This window comes from Acanthopagrus latus, chromosome 9 (genome assembly GCF_904848185.1).
Source record: "Acanthopagrus latus isolate v.2019 chromosome 9, fAcaLat1.1, whole genome shotgun sequence".
NCBI lineage: Eukaryota > Metazoa > Chordata > Actinopteri > Spariformes > Sparidae > Acanthopagrus > Acanthopagrus latus.
Window position 1 is genome coordinate 17324830 of NC_051047.1, and position 8779 is coordinate 17333608.

Here is an 8779-nt window from a genome sequence, read left to right on the forward strand (position 1 = left end):
TTGGTTGAAAAACAGTTCTTTCTGGATATTTGGTTAAAAAAGTTGAGTATCTGTGTTCCTTCCTGATCTCTTGTAACATTGAAGTGAAGTTCATATTGATTGAGCTTTTTCAACCACATCTCAGGTGACACCTCAGCCAGCTCCATCAAAGAATAAAGACTGAGACGCTGTTGAAAATCCATCACCCATAAGAGGATTTTTGAGCTAAGACTCACCGTTCATTACATCACCACCTTTTTTCTATTTATCTATATTACATAACACTGATCTGAAAATATTGGTTGAAAGAACTTTATAAATCTTCCATAATGTATTTTTACAACTAGAAAACCTTTGAGTTTTTAAATCGGCATCTGATTCCAGATAAAAACTAATAATTAGTAACAGCTACAGGACACCTTAACCATTTTCTTTTATTAAGTAAGTGCAGTAGTTCATATCTCTGCATGTTAAAATGATTTACTGAAACATTTCTTTACGTACATTGTGACCTAGATTCAAAAATGCTGTGAAAGCTTTTTATGACTTTTAATGATTTCTAGCTGTTTCCACTCTGTCCCTTACTTTTTACCCAAATTATTACTCTATAATAAAATTATGTCTGTGTGAAAATATGCAAAAGTATAAAACTTCATTATCAGTTTAAACATTATACAGAAATTGACAGTTTGTGTGATTATTATAGGAGAATTCTGGTGTTTTTCAAACTGGGTCCTGTTATTCACTTGTTTTGATGTGTAAATCATTTATACTAACCAAAAGTTTTGGAATTGTTCCAGTAGAGCGGCTTGACACGACTGCAGTGGTCGAAATGTAATCCTCTGGGACAACTGGGAATGTCAAAGATACTAAAAAAGCTTGTTTTGGGTGCTGAGACAAAGACAGACCTTTTGTTTTTCGTAACCTGAAACAGAAGCCTTGCTCAAAGAGAAGTCTTGCATAGTTATGACAGTTTTGTCTCGTAAATCTTCAGCCATGAATTTGTAACTAAATTCTTGCTGACAGTTCCTCCAGCTAAACTCCAAACGCCTCTATTCAACTCTGACTCACATTTCCACTGTCGTCCTCCTGCAAAAACTCACCTCTCATGAGATACACATTGCAGCCGTGTCACAGCCTCCAGCTGCGGTGATCTGCTGGACCGATTCCAAAACTTTTGATAATTATGAATTGTTTTCATACTAAAACATATGAAAAAAAATACCAGAATTCTTCTTTAAAGCTGCAATATGTAAGAATTGGCCACCTGTTGAACTATGTACTCTAAACAAATAGGGGGCAGCATATCCTCAGTACAACTGCTAACTGCTGCTAACTGTAGCTGCCACTAGCTCGTTAGCTCAGTTAGCTGTAGGTAGCAGTCAGGACAAGGAGATCAGAGCACCAGGGACATTTTTGTGTGTATGCTACCAGCACAGGAGCTTTGGACAGTGAAGGGCCAGGGCTAACTGGTTAGCATGCTGAACATGCTCTGCTACAAAATACATGTATAATAACATCATAACGTCATAACATCTAAACTGTTATTCTTTCAAATTCTGTTGATAGCTTTAAGTATGATTGTTTTCAACCAAAATGTATATGTATTGAATCTTTCGAGGTGTCTGATCAGGGGATATATCACAGCAGTGTGATGTGGATCAGATGACTTCATGTAAATGACTCTGGATCAGTAAACAGCCTAACATCATTTATAACCCGTTTTTTTCAGTGTTTTACCACCATTAATTCAATGTAGGCAAGATGCACTTTTATGGGAAAGAGAGTTGATATTTTCCATTGTGTGATTTTGTTGATTGTGTGAAGAGTTTTGAATAGTCATTTGCTTTTTTTGGAGTCGTGCGCCACATCTACAATGGGGCCTTTTGACAGTATTTCAACAATGCATCCAGACAATGGGGCTTAGCTGCTTCTGCCACAATCTCCACACATTAAAAAACAACAGATGCGGTCCATCAGGGACATATTCATGTTCACATCTGATCACCAGTGATCTCTGCTTCTTTTGGCTCTCAAATTCAAATATGCTCTTTGATTTCTCCTTTCGACTCTTGTTTTAAGTCCACGAGAGAGATCAATTTGATCCCAAGGGACTCAAAGATTTCTAAAGCACGTTGTGGGAAGGAAGAGGTGCTGTTTAATCATAGCTCATAGCTGGTGTGTTTCCACAAACAGTCTGACACTGTGATGCGGCGAAGAGAAGGCACTCTGCATTATTGTATAGCGCCTCATTTGGATGTAGCCGCTTGAATAAAAAACGTTTTGATGCTAATATTATCCATTAAAACGCGAGAAAGCCAAAGCTGATCATAGTGTGAAACATTTTTCAGGAGCTCTGCCTCAGATGCCTTTGAGCACTTTCCAACATGCATTACATTAAAACACATCATTAGCTTAAAAATACATCTGATGTGAATGATTTGCATTAATTTAAGAGATGCTGGGGCTTAATGTCGTGCGATTTATTTTTATTCCTGTAGGTTTTTGGCAAAGCAGCGGTACACTGTAACCTTGTCATGTCGGTATGACGCTGTTTTGACTCATAATTTCCCATCAAATTCAGCTGTCAAAAAGCACAATCATGAAGTGCATTTCCTGCTCCAACCGTTTAGTTTTCTGTCTAATTAATCCCCACATAACCAGGTGGACGGGCTGCTTTGCAACTCGGCTGTTTCTCATCACAATCAAATGCCAGAGTACAGTATCTGCAGAGAAATCAGGTAGCGCTGTGATTTTCTGCTGAATTATTTAAGCCATGAAGTGCTGCTATCAATGGGTGGGAGCTGCTGTATAGAACCAAGGAGCTGGGGAGGTTGCAGAGAGTTCATGAATCTGCTTGCCTCAGTTCCCTTCACACCTTTGAATTCACAGGCACATATACCTTGCTTTGATATTTATAAGAAAAAATCCCTCATAAACAACCAGGCAGGTAGGTTTTTAATTACCCGAATGAGGTCTGCAGCAGGTGCTCTGGTGCGCATGTTGAGATCATATCTATTTCACGATGAAGAAAAACAAGCTGCATGACAGTTAATTCCTGTGGGTTATTGCTAATCACTACCGAAACCACATGACTCTTCCAGCAACAGGTGGAATGGACCTTTGTTGTACCATTTTTGTTTAGGCAAGAATACTGGTTTGGCCGGAAAAAAGTCACCACCTGGATTTAACAAAGCAAGTAGGTAAGGGCCTCCTACTGCATAGGCGATCATCTTTCAGTTGGAAACAAGTTATATAACCCCATCTGATGCAATGAGTAGCTTCTCATTTCTCAAGCCACCATGTCGAAAGACACATCCAGTGGTCGTGGGAAAGATGTTAGTCTGTTTGAGAAGGGCCAAGTCATTGGCATGCATCAAGCAGAGAAAACATCTAAGGAGAGTGCAGAAAATACTAAAATTGGATTAAGAGCTGTCCAACGCATTATTAAAAACTGGAAGGATCGTGAAGAGCCATCGTCCTCGAGGAGAAAATGTGGTCGGAAAAAAATCCTGATTGATTGTGATCACTTAAACGTTTGGTGAAAGCAAATCCTAGAAAAACAACAGTAGAACTCAGGGCTATGTTTAATAGTGAAAGTAAAAGCATTTCCACACTCACAATGTGAAGAGAACTCAAGGGACTGGGACTGAACAGCTGTGTAGCCTTAAGAAAACCACTAAGCAGTGAGGCCAATCGTAAAAAAAAAAAAAAAAAAAGGCTTCAGTTTGCCAGGGAGCATAAAGATTGGACTCTGGAGCAATGGAAGAAGGTCATGTGGTCTGATGAGTCCAGATTTACCCTGTTCCAGAGTGATGCTGCATCAGGGTAAGAAGAGAGGCAGATGAAGTGATGCACCCATCATGCCTAGTGCCTGCTGTACAAGCCTCTGGGGGCAGTGCTATGATGTGGGGTTGCTGCAGTTGGTCAGGTCGAGGTTCAGCAGCATTATGTGCCCAAAGAATGAGGCCAGCTGACTACCTGAATATACTGAATGACCAGGTTTTTACATCATTGGATTTTTTCTTCCCTGATGGCATGGGCCAGTATATGTAAAGCAACATCGTGTCAAAATTGTAATTTTGTGTAGTTTTTTTAAGAAAGAAAATAGTTGAAAACTTGTTACTGCTTAGAACAGTGTGTGGGTTATCTTGAGTAACCTGGTCAGGATTTCTGGAAAGAGCCTTTTAGTTCCATTATATTCAAGAGAAGGCAGACATCTCTGTTGCCGATATCTCCAAAACTCTTCTCACCAAAATGGCCGGGATGAATGAAAAGCATGACAGGTGAGAGGAAGAATATGTGTTGTTGATTTTCAGGTGAACCAACCCCTGCAAAGGGGGCTTTGGTGCCATTTCCATTACTAGTGTTTCAGTTTTCATGGGATCACTGGACACTTTCAGCTATTCTCCCAAAAAGAAATAATTATATTTTCAGAATAAAATGAGTCATAATAGGAACTACAGTGGTGGTTTTGTACATTTTTGCTTTAAGGATTCATGAAAACTCTTTCATGAAACTCATCAAGCAGCTGTTCCATCAAATTTTAAAGCTTTTAATATTTCTGCTAAAGCAAATAATTGAGCCACTTTGCAAAGCCTGAATGTGTGAAATTCATACAGACCGGTGATTCTGGAAGGGTTGTCTTCCTCCTGGTTGGTGCACGATATAATAAAACCGCCATACGCTTTGCTTTCATCTGCAGAAAATTGACCCAAAAAGGATTTTTTGCAGACTTTATAGAACACTGAACCTTTGAAAATGGGTAACTTGCATACAGCTAATGTGTTATTCAAGCAGGTCGTCTGGAGCCTGAAACGCACTAGCAGACAGCACAGTGTTCATCCCTGCAACTTCTCCTACCTTTGAAAATGAAAAGGAGCATTTTGAAGAGCCCAGATAAAATGACGGGTATTATAGAGGAGCTAAAAGCATTGGCGGTCAGCGACAATGCTTCGAGAAATTGCAGGAGCAGCAGCCTTGGTCAGAGTCTTCCTCTATTTCAACACAGACACATATGCCTGTCCTTTTCTGACACCCAGCTACAGCTGCTCAGGGTCAGGGGGAGAAATTGTTGGGTGAATCATCGCGGAAAAACAAACAATTTAGATGTCCCAGTTCTGTTGATGTGCTTGTTTTTGGACTGTGGGAGGAAACCATCACACATGCACACACACACAGAGAGAGAGAGAGAGAGAGAGAGAGAGAGAGAGAGAGAGAGAGAGAGAGAGAGAGAGAGAGAGAGAGAGAGAGAGAGAGAGAGAGAGAGAGAGAGAGGGAGGGAGGGAGGAAGTCCAAACAGGAAGTTTGAAGCAGGACCTTCTTTCCGCGAGATGACAAGACTCCTTCAGGGACTTCAAATCTGAAACCACCCAGTACTTCCAATCATTACTTTATCTGGGGTCCTCTGTCATGTAGAAATAGACTTTTTACAAGCGTGGAACCGATTGAAAAGATAAAAGTCATTCTGTACTTCACTTGTCAGAAGTGATAATCAGTAGTAGGATCGGTTCTCGTGGTTCTGCGGCCTGTGTTCTCCTCCTGGTGGCTCACTGGCGTACTGCTCTGCAGAGTTTGCAAAACAGGGGCTACTCTGAGTGCAACCAGCGTCGTGTTCACATTACCATCAAAGTGAGAGTGCTGCAGAGGTCAGCTCACTTCAAACACTGCTCCTGATTTATAGTTGAAAAGATGAAACCTGTCACCTGTTACAGTGTGTGGGAACAGTGCAGCGCAGAAGCCACCCTGCTCTTAAGAGATTCTGCTCGTCTTTGATATTCAGTACAGGCATCACGAATGGTACAGTTTGAGGTATACTTCTACTTTTCCTGAGTCTGTCCATGTTCTTCCACTAAACTACATTTTGGAGGCAAATATTGCACTTCTTACTCTATTACGTGTATTTTAAAAACTTTGCACATTGCATGCTGCATCAGAGGTGACCTAACTTATTCTATCGATAATCAAATAAAAAACAATCAATTCCAGTTAATCAGAATCAGTCTGATGGTCAAATTGTAAATACATAAATAATTAACTCTGACTTGTACTTTTGATACTGAAGTACATTTAATATCACATTTTTTAAGAAGTGCTATGTGTATGAGTGAATATTGTAACACAATGTCTTTACTTTTACCCAAGTATGACTCCGAATTCCTTTAGTTCTTTATTCTGTGGGAAGTAACTAAGTACATTTATTTGTGTACTTTTTTGTGAGTACTGTCAGGACACATTTTTTCCTGTTAGCTGACTATATTTCACAGGAAAATGTTGCACTTGTTTGCAAAAAAATTACTAAAAAGTTATACTTATACTTGTAAAATTTGTATAGAACTTGAAAGTCCTCACTTTCATCATGTTAAATTGACTTAAAGGTGCACTATGTAGATTTTGGGTGAAATGTTTATCAGAAGAGAAAGTTTCATTGACACATTTTTTTTTTATGTCTAAACAAACTAAATAAACAAACGTAACTTAAAGAGCAACACAATTTCATACTTATTCACTTCATTTAAATGTGGCGGACCCTGCCATCTTTCTAGCTTCAAACAGTGTTCAGGGAACCTTATTTTCCCCTCAGAATAGCTTCTTTCCTCTGTTTTGCATTATTACCTCTTTAATATTGTTAATTTTGAAAAAAAAAATCAGAGTTTGATTTCTTCTCCAAAACTACATAGTGCTCCTAAATATTTTCTGCAAGAGAAATAATCCTGTATGTGTCAGTTCTCAGCGCACATATACAAACAGTTAACATAGTCATCACTGTACTGAGGTGTGAAGTACTTGTCTGCCAGTGCTTGTGGAGGTCACTATGATCGTGGTTGCTCTCTTCGTGATGAACAGCTGCTCTACCTGCGAGTGTTCATCTGGATGCTGCAGGCGTTTAAACAGAGAGTTGCCCTGGAGAAACAATCTCAGATCGCCTGCCTCGCTCTTAATCGCTCATTTGCTCACTCAGCAGCTCTTAAGAAAGGCGCCCCCACCCCACCCTACACACACACACACACACACACACACACACACACACACACACACACACACACACACACACACACACACACACACACACACAGTAGCTCTAAAAACAGCAGCAACTCTCTGTGAGCAGGTCAATAGCAGTATCACTGCATTTCTCTAATTGAGCCCCTGATGAGGAACTTCCTGAGCTCGCTGCCTTTGAACGTTGATAAGCAGACAGGCTTGTACACTAATGCATTCCTACTGGTTGTCACACAGTCAGCGTACAGTGTGTGACCTAATTAAAGAGCATCTCTCAAAACTAGGCCACATGCTGCTAAATGTCCAATCCCAAAAAGTGCAGGATTCACAAATTTTCCCCCCCTGCTAAACATGGCTGCCTTGTTTTGGATCAGCTGCACCTTTGTATCATCTCTAGTCATCAGTCCTGCTCACCACTAAAACAAAAGAAACAGCCTGCTTTCAAACTGTCCTCGTGGTTTTTTTTTTTCTTTATTTGTTCTGTGAAGATTTCTCCTTTCACACGAGCATCACAGGTTCATATTTGAGTGTTGACTCAGATCTGGTATTTCCAAGCATGGGTGGCTGCACCCCCCTCCCCAAAAAAGTGTGTGTGATGAAAACACAACATACACACATCAAATGGTTTATGCGAGGGTCAGGTCCCCTCATCTATTCTCCGCTGTCCTTACATACCCCTTGTCTCTGAGCTCACAGCTTCCTAGCTGCTGGTATCTTACTGTATACATGAGGATTTTTTGTGTGTTATTCTGGTGCGTTCGTGCACTGGTGGAAAAGCGGAACATCGTGCACTAGACAGATACATTAAATACTAAATCCCTGACAGTCACACATAATCTAAAAATAAATGATTTATTTGTACTTTAATAAAAAGCATTAATGTTTTTAATGCTGTTAAAAACAGCGTTGACTGTCATGGTTTGGGTTTTTGGGTTAATTATTGTTTCCTGTTTTATTTTGCAAGGTTCATCCTCATGTCTCATGTCTTATTAACTCTCAAACATAAGTGAACATTAGCTAATGCTCACTTGCAAATTTTAGCCAGTGTTAGCTAATGTCGCTAATGCACGCTAACGTTGCCAGTGTTACCTCACAAACATTAGCCAACTTTGGTTAACATTAGCTAATGTTCACTCACAAATTTTAGGCAATGTTAGCTAAAACCGCTAATGTTGCTTACATTTGCCCGCAAGTAGCAAGAAGCTGACGGTGCTCGAATGAATGGCTCTCGAGATGTGTGAATAACAAACAGACAGACAAGAGAGATTCTTTGCTTCATAGTTCGATGGATAATTACAGCAACACGCTCCGTCTCTTTAGATTAACCCCAGCATTAATTAATTGCAGAACATAATTGATCTTGATGCTGGGAGTCCTTGGTCAGCTTACAGTGAAGTCTGTTAGACAGTCTGTGCATCACATAATATTTGCACCAAAGCATATCTATACTGTACCAGCTTTTAAATACTAATGTTAAATGATGCATGAAGTTTCAATCATCAGGACTACTGAGTGACCTCGCCACCGTTAACTGCAGAGAGAGAGGACACGTCTCTGCCCTTGATTTATTATAAAAAAAAATAAAAAAAAAAAGAATAAAAATCATGGAGGCATGAAAAGACAGGCAGGTCATCTGTAATAATTTATCTACAGCGTCTGAGAGGGAAAACGTCCTTCAAGAGACAATGAAAAATTGATTCTATGTCGTGTGGCAATCTTGTGGCAGTGCTGCAGCATCTACAGCGCCATCAAATTCAGAGGACCTACTGTTTCCGGCAAGCATTCTGCTTTAATAAGA